Consider the following 14,603-nt stretch of genomic DNA (forward strand, 5'->3'; position numbering starts at 1 on the left):
CTTCGTAGAGAAATCTTGTTCACATCATACAATATTGTGTAAATTTCAAAGAGTTTTGGGATTGCCAAGGTGTTCACATGCTCGTGTGATCCTTAAGATGAGACACCCCTGTTATTGGCACTGGAAGTTGCATGTTGCTCACCAACCTTGGAGTTGAGAAGATGAAGATAATACTATCGTGGGTGTGATTATTGTTTTAAGAGGAAGTATAAGTAGATAACCATTCTTGCTTAACACTTTCATTCTCTGGTCTCCCTTTGCTGTTGTGCACATTGAGCAACAAAATGCCTCCACTGGTGTTGGTTTTCTGCAAATGCTTCTGCCTCATTCCAGGAGAAGCCAACAAACTTTAGGTCGTTGGTAAAAGTCTGCCATCAGCTGTTCTGGAGGGGTCGAGAGAATAGACACTCAAGGCATCCGATGCCCTGGCATACATAAAACATGACCAGCTAACTGGAGTCAATGTCGTACAACTGCAACTCTTCTTCATTAGTAATGCAGTCGATGTAATGGATTTTTAGTATCCATTGCAAGCAACAATGATGAAAAATACTGAACTTCCTAACAATACTGTACTTCCAAGTTTCACAGCCATAGATTGCAGTTCGGATTACAGTGGCCAAGAGGTGCAGTATAATAACAATGGCATGTGGCCTCCAGAGACATCTGGTGCAGGTCTTCGAGGTGACCTGCCCGTCTATGAGGATGGGGCCCTTCCTATGGTGAATTTGAATGCTGAAGATGGTACACACACACACCCAGAGCCATCAGAATTAACCAATGAAGGTTAAAATCTGTGACCCAGCCAGCAGTCGAACGCAGGACCCCCTGGAGCAAAGGCCAGCACACTAACCACTTAGCCATGGAGCCAGACATGTAGACTGGGTTAGGAAGTGAAGAACGACTTAATCAGAAAGTTGCTTTGCGACTTGACCTGTTTATACCACTACCTGAAATATGAAATATATGTACAGGATCTCTCATATAAACTAAGACCGAACACACGGAAGCTGCCTTAGCTGAACTTACGCCACATTCGGCCACCCTGCTTTAAGTGTGTGTACAATCTTATATGAAATCTTACCTTATAAAAGATGCTGGAAGTGTTATTCATCCTGGGTTATACAGGCATTGTATCTGGTAACCACATTCTGGCTGATGTGAGTGAGTACTGCCACTGTAATGTTTCTGATTTCATTTGTAACGTTTTCTTTCAGTTCCTCCAATGTGTGAGGATTTGTTTGATACACTTTTTCTTTCAGTTTACCCCGCAAGTAAAAATCACACACTGTTAGATCTGGAGAATGAGGGGGAAATAGACCAGCACTGATCACTCTGTCTGCAAACACTTCTGAGATTGTAAGAGTGTGATCTTCTGCTGTATCAGCAGGGGCTCAATCTTGTTGAAACCAACCATGTGATTTTTCTTCTTCCGTTAACTGATGGAAGAACGGCGTCAGAATGTCATCTTGGTACCTCTCTGCATTTTCAAAAAAAAGGCCAAATTATTCATCTTGCACTAACAGCACACCAAACACCAATCTTCCTATCATAATGAGGGACTTCATAAAAACCATTAGGATTTTCTGCACACCAATAGCGATAGTTATGACTGTTCACACGACCATTAAGATGAAACCACAACTTTTACATACAAAAATATGGCTTTTCAATGATAACTGTCTCACAATGTTAACAGCTAAGATTCAGACTGGTGACCGATGCTTGCAGTGTTTCTTAGCACACACAAGAGTAATTCAGAGAGATATTCTAACTAGATGGGAGACCAATTCAAGATTCAAGTCCAATGTGTTTACACGATAGCTGTACCGCAAGCATAATTCCAAAACACGTTTAAAATGACAGTATATGGGTGTGGATCATGTACCTACAGGGACACTACTGGAAAGTTTAAGTTGCCATCCAGATCAGTTGGAGTTGAGAATAAAGCTGCAGCTCAGAGTTCAGTTTCTGTGTTGCCATCAGGAGTGATATTTTAACATTAATCAGAGGAAAAAAATACAAGAGGTGAGGAACAGAAAGGGAAGGGTCACAAAGATGTGGAAATGAAAGACTTCCTCATAAAGCTAACACTATCACAGTCAGATGAGAACAAGTGTTGACCACGGGAAACTGGGTAGGAAAAATGAAAATGAGGAACCTGTGAAAGCAATGCCAGACTCAACTATGGGAACCTGAGCTCACTATTTACAATAGAAAAGTTTTTGTTACGTCCTCTTGTTCAACGCATGTATCCATCTTTTGATGGAGTGATATTTAATCAAACATGTTTTGGCTCATTTTGAGCCATCTTCAGTGGAAAAATATATTAAAAGCTACATGAATTGATGTTGAAAGAGTGTTATCAAAACCAATGAGAAAGATTATATAAAATCCATTGAGACATGATGATAAATGTAAAACAAACAAGGTTGTGGTGAGGTTGGAAACCTCTTAGTGTGAATGTTTTGTATGCCACTCTAAAACGAGGACAAAATCAAAAATTAAAATGTAAGAACAGTCCGTCTTCAATAAGTCACATGTTCATGTAGTCTGGAGGGCAACAGAAGCTAAGGGACGTTTTGTGTCCACTCCAGCATATTTCAAGTTCCTAATTATTTAAACAGAAAGAAACATAAATATTGATACATTTCTAAATATTTGAGTGTGATTTGATAGAATCTGATGATGTTCTTTTAAGAATGAAACATTTAATTGAGCTGTTTCTTTTTCAGGTGTGTACTGTTACCATATGTTTTCTTTTTCAGATAGTTTATAGATTTATTACTCAAAATTACTTTTGGCAGACTGAAGAAACTTAACAGTTATAAAATACTGGACTTAAACAAAACATTTCAGGGAAACAGGGGAAGCCCCAATAGTATTATGAAACAGATAAGGAGTCACATGATCACTGGTTCCCTGAGTTATCAGCAGATACCTCTCTCAGTAGTGTATTGACTCAGATATGAGCAGGAATTATGGTAGATAACTCAAGGTAAGCTAGAGGGAAAAGTTCATCACTATCAGGTACTTTTACTTAAGTGTATATGGTATATTAGTTTTTAAAAATCAGTATAATACGTTTATTACAGCCAAATAGCCATAAAAAAAAGAGAGGTAGAACACACTAAAATTGCATGCCTGCACCTTGTTCCGTATAGTCTTTAACTGATTTTGTTCTTTTACTGCAGAGTTGTAAGTGGTACCATTCACACATAGTTTACATTCACACATCTCTGTTGGTTCATGGTAAGATGTGTTGGTGCAAATAATATGGTGAAAACCATGTAGTGGCAATCTTGTAAACACATACCTCATCTCACAATTGAATGTTGTCTACATCCAATCTATGATGGCCCCAGTTTCATAGAATTTTTTTTTTTTTTGTTCAGTGATGTTAGTTTTTCTGAGGCTCTAGTGTTAGGTAGAGGCAAACGTGTTCTGAGATCTTCAATGAAAATGATTCTCGTACGAGGAGGTGGGCATATTTTTTGTTTGTAGTCTTTGATACTCCGATCGCTCCTTTGATGTATAGCACTTTTACGTTTTCTACTGCTGATAGGCTCTTTTCTGTGAGGTTTGGACACATGATTTCTATCCCATACATCATCATCGTCATCATCATCATCATCATCTGCAACAGTTTCCAATCACAGGCTGGGTCTGCTTGGAACATAAGCCTCTCCATCGTTTTCTGTCCATTCACCACTTCTCTTCTGTTACTGTCCAGTTCCCTCCTCTTGCCTCGTGTAAACCTTTCAACCATCTGTCCCTCAGTTTTCCTCTAGGTCTCCATTCCTTCAACTCCATATCTAACATCTTTCTTGGAATCCTTTCTTCTCCCATTCTCTTAACAGGTCCATACCACTGCAGCCTTGATTTTTCTATATTTTCCTGCAGGGGTACATTATTTACCATTTCTCAAACTCTCTCATTTCTTACGCTGTCCATTCTTGTTACAATTTTTACAATTGGCTTTACGTCGCACTGACACAGATAGGTCTTATGGCGACAATGAGATAGGGATGGGCTAGGAGTGGGAGAAAAGTGGCCGTGGCCTTAAGCAAGGTACAGCCCTAGCATGTGAAAATGGGAAACCAAGGAAAACCATCTACAGGGCTGCCAACAGTGAGGTTCGAACCCACTATCTCCCGAATACTGGATACTGGCTGCACTTAAGCGACTGCAGCTATCGAGCTCGGTCCCTTTTCATTCTTGTTGAACCTACGTGACACCTGTCTGAAACATCATTTCCTCTGCTTGTATTCTACTTTTATCCCTCTCCCTCATCACCCACATTTCTGATCCATATCCAGATTCTATCAAATCACACTCAGATATTTAGAAATGTGTACTTATCTTAATGAAGTCATGTTTTCTCTCCTCTCTATCCCATATGTTAGTTAAAAAAATCAATATTCTTAATGAATGGGCAATATACAGGATGTCCGCAAAAAACACCGACAAGGATTAGTATGTTTTGCGGAATTACAGACTGATCGGTTTTCAAGAAGGAGGCCCTGTCTGGAAATGCACGGTTTGGGCGCTGGAGAGCATCAAAGTCTGAGAACGGTTGTGATAATATGTTCTGATTTGGTGTCTTAATACGTAACGTATGCAACCCTATAGCCATCTGTGCACTGCGGATGGATGATTTCAGCCTAATAACATTTCTGCGCAAGTGCTACATTCCTCCATACAGTCCTTCATGCCCTACTGTGTTACGTGTACTCTGGTCTGCCACTTCAGTAATGTTGTTAACGGCGTGTACAGTATACCAGTATACAGTTGCGGAAAAGACCAACATGATCTTGCATAAGGCAAAGTGGATTGCAATGGTGGGGCTGCTGCAAGATTATATGCGGAACGTTTTCTAAACAGACTTATCCTCCATCATTCCATGTTCACCGCCATCGAGAGACGACTAAGAGAAGTCAGACAGTTCCACATAGTAAGTATGAAGAGTATGGTGTATGACACTCCTGTAACGTCAGCGGAGGACTATATTGCTCAAGTCCATGGAGCGATTGAAATTCTTTTTAAAGACACCCGCATGAATTGGGTCATGTGAGTGAGGTTCAGCACCGCTGATGTAGGCTCTGCAATGACGTGGGAGGTAACGGTTCGAACCCCGTTTGTAATGAGCCCGATGTGTTACTCTTTTTGGGTTTATTGACGACATGCGGAACACACAACCATCTCACACTTCAATGCGCTACAGCATCCAAGACGTGCACTTCTGGATATGGGTCTCTTCTTGAAAATGGATCAGTTTACCTTCCCACACAACATACTAAGCGTGTCAGTGTTTTTTTTTTTTGGACACCCTGTATTTTTGTGTGTTGCATGAAAGAGTATAGATTTAGTAAATAAACTCTGTTCAAGTAATGGAAAGGAACAAACAATTGAAAAATCAAGTCATATATAGAAAGGAAACTGAAGAGGAGAAACAGAATGACATGTCAGTGTGGTAAAAAGGAGATAACTTCATATACTACTATCTCCAATTAGCAACTGTTTTGACTCCATATGGGTCATCTTCAGCTAGTATACCTAGGTACATGGAAACAATGAAGCTTTTCTAAACATACTAGAAAACATATAAACCTTAACGAAATCCAGGGAAAAACTAACATTCTTTTTGGCAAAAAAACAGAAATAAATTTAAAACAACAAACCAACAAGTCTTTAACAACACGTAATACACGTGCAGCTCCCAACCTTTCAATTCTCCTCCCTTTGCCACCTCCTCTGTTTCCCCTCATAAACAACAGTTCAAGGCAATCGCCAGTCAATGCTCATTCTATCATCAGCTCAACTTGAGTACCCCACTCAAGGGGCTGGAGTGGAGAGTGAGTACTTGTCTCAGCATCTTGACAAGTTTTTTCAATAGCAATATGTTTTTCTTTGTCATTCCTTTTCAGATTTCATTTACTTTTCATAGAAGAGGAATAATATCGGGGTGCACAAACTTCATATTGACGGCCACATTTTACCATACACGTGTTTTAAATTAAGTCCACGAATACCACAAGAATCTCCTCCACCAGGTTTTAAAAAAATTATTTTAATCAGTGTTGGATTGTAGCCATCTCAATAGACCATAATGGTCATCACAGGCTCTTAGTTCTCATTTTAGAATTTCATGAAAATCCTCAGTCTGTTTCTAGTAATTTGAATGAATGAATGTAGCCCCATCTTGCAGTGAGGATACAAACTGTTTCAGTAACTGTAATTTGTATGTGTTGATTAGGTGGAACATGGAAATCATGAAAATCATACATAAACCTGTCGCAATCCTCTGGAGCAATGATTAATGACTGACAGGTGAAATGAAGTGATATTGGAGAGTGTTGCAGGAATGAAAGATGACAGGAAAAACTGGATTGCCCAGAGAAAAACCTGCCCTGCCTCCATTTTGTCCAGCATAAGTCTCACATGGAGTGACCAGGATTTGAACCATGGAACCCTAGCATATTTGTGTTAATTGTCCGACGTCCTGGATAGGAACACATATACAATGGAATCTTTTGATTAAGTGTGTTTACAACTTTTGAAGATTCATGGTCCTAGTTGACCTTTTAATAAGACATTTTTTATTTTTAAAATATGCTTTGTCCTTCATGGATTCTATCTTGTCGAAAAGTAGCTGAAGATGACCAGTTCAGCAGTCGAAATGAGTCTTAACTAAATGAATTAATGTAATGAATTGATTACGTGGATAATAAATTCTTTTAAATAAGAAATAAGTCTTACCTGGAGGTCCTGGGTTTTATTCCCAGCCAGGTCAGGGATTTTCGCCTAGATCTGAGGGTAGTTCGATGTCCACTCAACCAAAGTGATTACAATTGAGGAGCTATCTGACGGTGAGATAGTGGCCCCAGTCTAGAGAATCAAAAAGAACAACCAAGAGGATTCGTCATGCTGACTGCATTATTATTAATTATTAATAGAGAAATGTACACTCAAGTTTGAGCATTAAATAAATTTCACATTTCAGTCTTCGCTATAGTCTGTAATTGTCCTGGTTCTTTTTGTGCATGTTATGATGTGATATCTACTACACTTCTGTCCACACAAAATGCACTTACAATCTTCGTCTGGCTCATGGAACTTCTGGTTTACGCATATCTTGTGGTGAAACCCATGTATGGAGAGTCGTGTTATCACTTGGCGTTGTGTGTTGCACTCTCTAGTCCATCTATCATCCGTCATTGCTGGTGAGGCGTAGAAGTCGAGGTCGATTTCACTTTTCTTCCTTTCCTTGATGTTTACTAGTGCCCTGCTTGCTTCCGTTGATTGTAGGTAGAATTGTGATCGTATGTCTTCTATGAAATACGTCTCCCGCATCATTTTGTATACCATCCGGGATGGCGCTGTCTTTCCGACTCGGGTAATCCTCTTCATGAACATTGCTTTTATTCTTTCTATTCTCATCAGGTCTCCGATCTTCAGCTTTTCCCACACAATCTCAATTCCATATGTTATCAATGGCGCTACTGTCGTCTTGAAAAGTCTCATCGCCGTGCTGATTGATAGGTTTGAAATGTTTTGGATGCTGTATGAGGCTCTGATTGGTGCTGCCGTTCTTTCTTGAATATGTATACCAAAGGACGCCGCCGTTGTCTGTAGTGTTATTCCCAAATATTTGTAATTTTGTACCTTTTGTAATGGCTTTTGGTGTAATGTTTATGTTGTCTTTGGGCGTTGATTTCCCACCTTTTCTGAAGTTCATTTGTACTGTCTTTTCTTCATTTATCTGTAGGCTGTTTTCCTCCGCCCAGGTCTCTAGTCTGCGGACTGCCCTTTGCACATCCTCCTTTTCTTTCGCTCTGATCAGCATGTCATCTGCGTATAGGATCAGCTCTGCTTTTGATCCTTCCTCTACTATGCGGTTCACATCTGCTGTATAAATGTTGAAAAGTGTGGGATTCATGGGATCCCCTTGCATAACTCCGTACGTCTGTATTATGTCTTCAGAAATTTCTACGTTGTTGTTTATTTGGATTATGTTCCTCTGTAGACATGCTTCAACTATTCTCACTAGTGGGTCTCTCTCGCCGATTGTCAATTTCATTTTCTCGATTAGCTTTCACCTGTCGATTGAGTCGAATGCCTTCTTGAAATCAACAAAGACTGGGTGATATTACCCTCCTTTGTGTCTTAAGGCTTCTTCTACCTGATTTATTAGGTATTTCACTGCCTGGACTGTGCTCCTGCCTTTCATAAAACCGAATTGATTTTCTGGAATGTACCCACTGAAGGCTTCCAGTAATCTTTCATTTAGTATCTTCGTGAAAACTTTAAAGGATGCATTTTCTAGTGCTACTCCTCTAAATGAGTCTAGTGATGTTCTGCTCCCTTTTCCTTTGAACAATATCTTTAGAGTTGCTGTGTTCCATCCCTCTGGTATTTTCCCAGTCTGTATACATTTGTTCATTAGGTCTTTCCACAGTTCTTCCATCTTGCCAAGTGAATCTTTTAAGTGTTCCATGTAAATTTTGTCAGGTCCTGCGGATTTCTTGTTTCTCCCTCCTTGTATTGCTTTCCTAATTTCATACGTTGTTATTGGCTCCACAGCATGTGCGAGTTCTGCTGTTCCTACGTCATATGCTTGCTTCAGCCCTTCCTTATTCAGTATGTTCGAGAAATGATGTTCCCAGTTCTCCATATGAATTTCTCCTGTTGCGATTGATGTCTTCTTTTTCAGCGCTATGTATGGGTCTGATTTTGCTTCCTCGGCTTGTTTCCTTCCTTGTTTCTCTGTATATTCTTCTTTTTTATTTTTTATTAGTTCTTTATATTTTTTCCTTTTCTCTGCATATGCTGTTAAGTCTTCTGGGCGTTTGTATAATTTTGCTGCATTCAGGGCCTTTAGAGTTGCTTTTCTTTCCTTGTAACACTCTTGGTCAAACCAAGCTTGTGCGTGTCTTCTTTCCTTTACTATTATAGCTTTCGTTATTACTTTGGTGGCTCTTGCTAGGGCTTCTTCTAGTCTTTCTTCTTCTATTAGGTTTCTAGCTTTCCCGATGTTTTCCTCGCTTTCTTCTACTGTTTCCCGCTGGATTTTTCTAGTATATATACTTGGTCTTTTTGCTTCCTTCCTCTTTTGTTGTATTTCCATGCGTAGGCGTGTCATTATAGGTATGTGTTTCCTTATTGGTGCTGCCAATGAGTTCCATAGGCCTTCTTGTTTACACAATTGTAGTTGTGCTCCTCTAAAAAATAGTAGGTCGATGGCGCTATGACCGTTCTGTGCAAAGTAGGTTGGTGTTCCTTTTTTGTTCGCTATTTTGAAGCCTTCTTCTTCCAGTGTCTCAAGAAGGATGCGAGTTTTGGTATTTTCTTTGTCTGTCCTGCAGTTAAAATCTCCGGCAATTATAACGTTCCTTTCTGCTTTCGATTGTTCTATGGCTATAGATATTTTATCCATTATGTTTTCTATAGGTGTATTTGGCTGAATATAAATTCCTATTATCGTAATTTCTGATGTGATTATTGTGACCATGTTTTCCTCCTTGATGATTCGCTTGATATCTCCCAGTTTCCCTTTTATGAAGATTGTGACTTCCCCTGCTGGTCTTCCTTCCGTCGGGGTCGCTAGCGTGTGTATACCACAGTAACCTTGCAAGTCCATTTGTTCCGTGAGGAATGTCTCTGTCAGTATCATAACATCTGTGTCGTCTATTGTCTTCTGTGATATGTGGGGTATTGCGTTTCTTATTCCCTCTATATTCCATAATAATACACTTATTTCCGCGCTCGACCAAGGTCCCTTCTTCTTTGGCAATTGGGTGAGATGTTTACCGAAGTTCCATCCCTCGTTCTTCCTCTGGTCTCCTATCATATCTCCGAAAGCGAAATCTCCTGACTTTTATTCCCTGTGGCCAGAAATCCGCGCTCTGTGCATCTTCCAGATAGATATATGGGAAACCGACCTTAAAAGCTTTTCTGTCTCCCAGTGTATGAAGTTCTTCACATTCTATGTGTCCTATGATGCCATTCCTTTCCAAGAATTTTCTTATATTTGTTGCCGTGGTGCTCTGTTTAAGCCGACCTACGTGCAGCCATGCCATTTTTTCTGCCGCTTCTAGTTCACCGTCATCATTTTGTCTTTGATTGGTTAAGGGCGATATGTTATTCCATTTGTTTCTCGTTTCCCTTATTGTCTCTCTGGCGATTTTGATTCTTCTCTTCGCATGTACTGGTGCTTGTTTCATCGAATGCATTTTGTGCTGTCCTGACCGTGTGGTTTATTTCTGTTGTAATTTTGCTTTTTAGACTTTGGTTAACTTTTTGCTCAATTATTTGATCTAGCTTGTTTTCCAGGAATTCCATTATGCTTTCTAATTTCTCATTTACTGTCTCGACATTTATTGTCGTCTGCTTGACTATAGCGTTATTACGTCTCTTGCCTTGTGTTATTGGAAATGTAGAATTTGCTGCGTGTTGTATTCTTTCTTGGTGGTTTTCCTCGTCATCGGCAGATGGTGTGCTATTCTGACTCTCAGTTGCACTTTCATTTATGCGGCCGAGAGATGTCCTCGTGTTATTTGTTTCCCCGAATGTTTTCTGGGAACGATCTATGCCCTCTATATCTTTACCATCCGGATTGCTGCTCTCTCCAGTAGTTGGCGCCTTTACCTGGTTGTCTTCCCCTCGTGTTTCTGTTGTTGCGTCTATAGATGGTGCCACCTGTCTCGCGCTGCTGCTTTCGTCCCCTTCTTCTTCTTCCAAGTCAATGTGATGTTTTCTAACCTCTACTGTTGTATTTGCTTCGAAAATATCCACGCTATTTCCTGGCTTCACTTTTTCCTCTATTGCTTTTATATATTCTGTTATAGTACTCACTGCGTTCAGAATGTTGTCTTTGGTGTCCTTCTTCATATATCCTCCCGTTTCAGCTATATTTCTTAGTTTTTGTAGAGCGCTTTTTGCTTGCACTTCCATTTCTTCCGCCATGACTTCTGCACATTGTCGCATTTGTAGCCACTGCATGACTGCATGACACCTCATAATCTGCGAGCCTTTGGTTACCAGCAGTCGCTTGGTAGGCCATGGCCATTTAGGGTTGTTGCGCCAGGGGTTTGGGTTTTTTTTTTTAAATTTTTTAATTAGTTACACTCATGTTTATAAAAACTAGAACACCTTGAAAGACTAGAGATAGGAAGTTCATATTCACAGGACATGTGCATTAGTATGTTCTGAAAAAATTATTAGCATTTGAACCATGTCGGCCCTAGGTTCAAGGTCCACATCGATATCTCAGCGCACCACCACCGATTGGTAAAATGTACCTGCGGCTGTCGTTGTCGCTATAAACTGAAGGTAATGGATCTTTTTTCGCTAGGGGCTTTACGTCGCACCGACACAGATAGGTCTTATGGCGACGATGGGATAGGAAAGGCCTAGGAGTTGGAAGGAAGCGGCCGTGGCCTTAATTAAGGTAGAGCCCCAGCATTTGCCTGGTGTGAAAATGGGAAACCACGGAAAACCATTTTCAGGGCTGCCGATAGTGGGATTCGAACCTACTATCTCCCGGATGCAAGCTCACAGCCGCGCACCTCTACACGCACGCCCAACTCGCCCGGTGGGTAATGGATCAGAGTGACTTGAGCAGATGTGCAGGATGCCTTGCAGATGTATGTGAGAACTGTACCGTCAAATGAGTGAGCGCGTTACTGGCATGAGGAAATTGCTGCTCGTGTGGGACGAAGTGTGTTGGCAGTGCAACTGGTGTGTATAGAATGGTTCACAGAAGGCTGTAGAACATGAAGAGATTGGTCTGGTCGCACCACCCAGACCCCCCCCCCACCCCACCGAGAAGGTCGACACCTCATCCGAATGGCATTGCAGTACAGATCTGCGTCCTCCTCGGCTCTGGCGCAACAGTGGAACACATCATACACTAACAGGAGTGACAGGAGTGACAGGAGTGACAGTCCGTTATCGTTTATTACGGTCTAGGTTACTGGTGCGTCGTCCACTTCTCTGCCTAACTTTGACTAATGTGCATAAACATGCTAGAATGCAATGGTGTATGGAACAATGTTACTGGGGACAGGAATGGCAGCAGATAGTGTTTTTGGACGAATCAAGGTTCTGTCTGTTTGAAAATGATGGCCGCATTTTAGTTTGCTGCAGACAGGGGGAGAGGTATCACATTGACTGCATTCGCACAAGACGTACAGCGCCAACTCAAGGCCTTATGGTGTGGGTTGCTATTGGGTACAACCACAAATCACAGTTGGTGCGTGTCTAGGGCACTGTGACCAACTTGACCTACATGAATGACATCCTGCGACCCGTAGCCATACCCTTTCTGCACAACACCCCAGGCGCCATATTTCAGCAGGATAATGCGGGACCACATGTTGCTGCACAAACACGTGCCTTCTTGTTGACGCAGAATGTCAGACTGTTGCCCTGGTCCACCCGATCACTGGACTTGTCGCCAATGGAAAATGTATGGGATATGGTGAAATGACGGGTGCGGCGCTGTGACCCATTGCCAACCACCAAAGATGAACTGTGAAGCCAGGTGAATGCAGCATTGATGGCTATATCCTAGGACGCCATTCGCGCCTTATACGCGTCAATGCCATGACGCATGGAACAAATTATCAGTGCCCATGGAGGACCCAGTATCTACTAGGCAACAGGACATATGCTGAACCTAGGTGACTGAAATGCTAATTGTTTCTGCAGAACATATTATTGAACATGTCCTGTGAATATGAACTTCCTATCTCTAGTCTTTCAAGGTATTCTGTTTTTTAGGAACATGAGTGTATTTATCTGAAACTGATGCAATTTCTGTGTTATAATGTGATATCTTATTTCACTGCCAAACACAACCGATGCATACTCAGGGCAGAGATGTACTTCCTGCACTGTGTGGCCATGAGAGGTGATGAGGAAACAAACCTATTGTTCTGCTGCTAGACCCGTTTGTATATAGCTTGAGTATATGCCGTTGCCATGGCAATGCAAGGTTAATTCGCCTTGTCGAAGTCTGTGGGCAGGTGAGACCGACGTCATGGAGGATGTTTTGCAGTGAGGTGGGGCATCTTCTTTCTAGATTGAAGACAGTGACTTGTAAAAACAAATTAATTTATAATACTATAATATTATGGCAATATCTGAGATTTCTTGAAATTGATATTATGAACTACTTTAGCTTTAGAAAATAATATATGACAGAATGTTTTTCTTCAGCTTATCCCAATTAATTCTGGGGTTATTGGAGGCACCCAGGCCTGTTTTAGTTTTGGCCAGTGGTTTAAGGCCAGATACCCATCCTGATGCCATGTGATTTTTGAGATGAAAACCCAGAATCGACTGGAATTTGAACTTCAGCCTTCCAGGTGGGAAAACAAGCAGGCAAGTTACTGAATTAATCACGCCCCCATATGACATAACACATGAGCAAATAAAATTTTGTTAAAAGAAATAAACAGGAGACCTGACACTAATGTAACCTCCAAGCATGCCTTAGTAGAAACCTTATTAATTCCTGCAAAATTAGGTAGTTGGGCATAAGTTGTTGATGCGAAGACTCAAGTTAAAGGTTCTATATTTTGGGGCATTAAATATAAGGGGAAAAATGGACCTTAAGAAAAATAGTAAGTCATCACCAGATTTGAATCTACGGCAAATACAAAGGGAGTGCAAAGGATGAGTGGCTTATTCAAGAAAGTTTGATAGATGCACTTATGATGGGACTCCTTGGGTATGTGATTGTGAAGAAACCAATTGTTTTTTACAGTTTTGGCTCTCTCCTCTTTGGTGTTTGTTTAATATACACTGGCAGAAAAAAATACCTCAACACCATGAAGTAAGGAATGTAGAATACAGAAATTTGGCAACATATTTGTCGAGGTGACATATTTAATTGATTACAGGTACAAGACTAAGCTAATCACACTAACCACTACACCACATGATTACTTCCCAACTCTGTAGATCTCTGAAAGCAACTGTAATAAGTAGACTCGAACACAAAAATATTTTGCTGTTATGCCTTCATTAGTTAAGACAGAAATAAGTCTTCTGCGAGGTGATCCTACCTGAAGGAGGGAATATTAACAACATCAAAAGTGGAAGGATCAAAGATTGGCACAGCAGAAAAGGTACTCAAGGATAGCATTCGATATAATAACAAGGAAGCTAACCGAGATTTAGTTCGCGACCCTCAGTCAATACTCTCACTTCCATGAGCACACAATTCTGTCAGGGTATTTTCTATGTTATTTTTATAGTGCAAATATCGTTATCATATACATTAAAGATCTTATAATTTACCCAATTTATTCCCAGATTATAATATAGGAGCTGAAAGAATCAAAATCGTTAACGAAATGCATGGCCTTAACCTAAAATAATCGTTCAGTGAAACGGGGACAGTTGTCCATTAAGAAATACAATTTTTAACAACCTGAAAGTGATAGCAGGCCTACTTATGCCATATACTGTTATTTCAAAAATCAAAAGGTATCCCGCAATGCCTAGGTCATAGGCCTAGTATCTATTGATCATGTCGCGGTTCGATTCCAGGTACTGTATTACTACCCAAACATTTGTCAGCATGAATACGTTTG

This window comes from Anabrus simplex, chromosome 8 (genome assembly GCF_040414725.1).
Source record: "Anabrus simplex isolate iqAnaSimp1 chromosome 8, ASM4041472v1, whole genome shotgun sequence".
Lineage (NCBI taxonomy): Eukaryota > Metazoa > Arthropoda > Insecta > Orthoptera > Tettigoniidae > Anabrus > Anabrus simplex.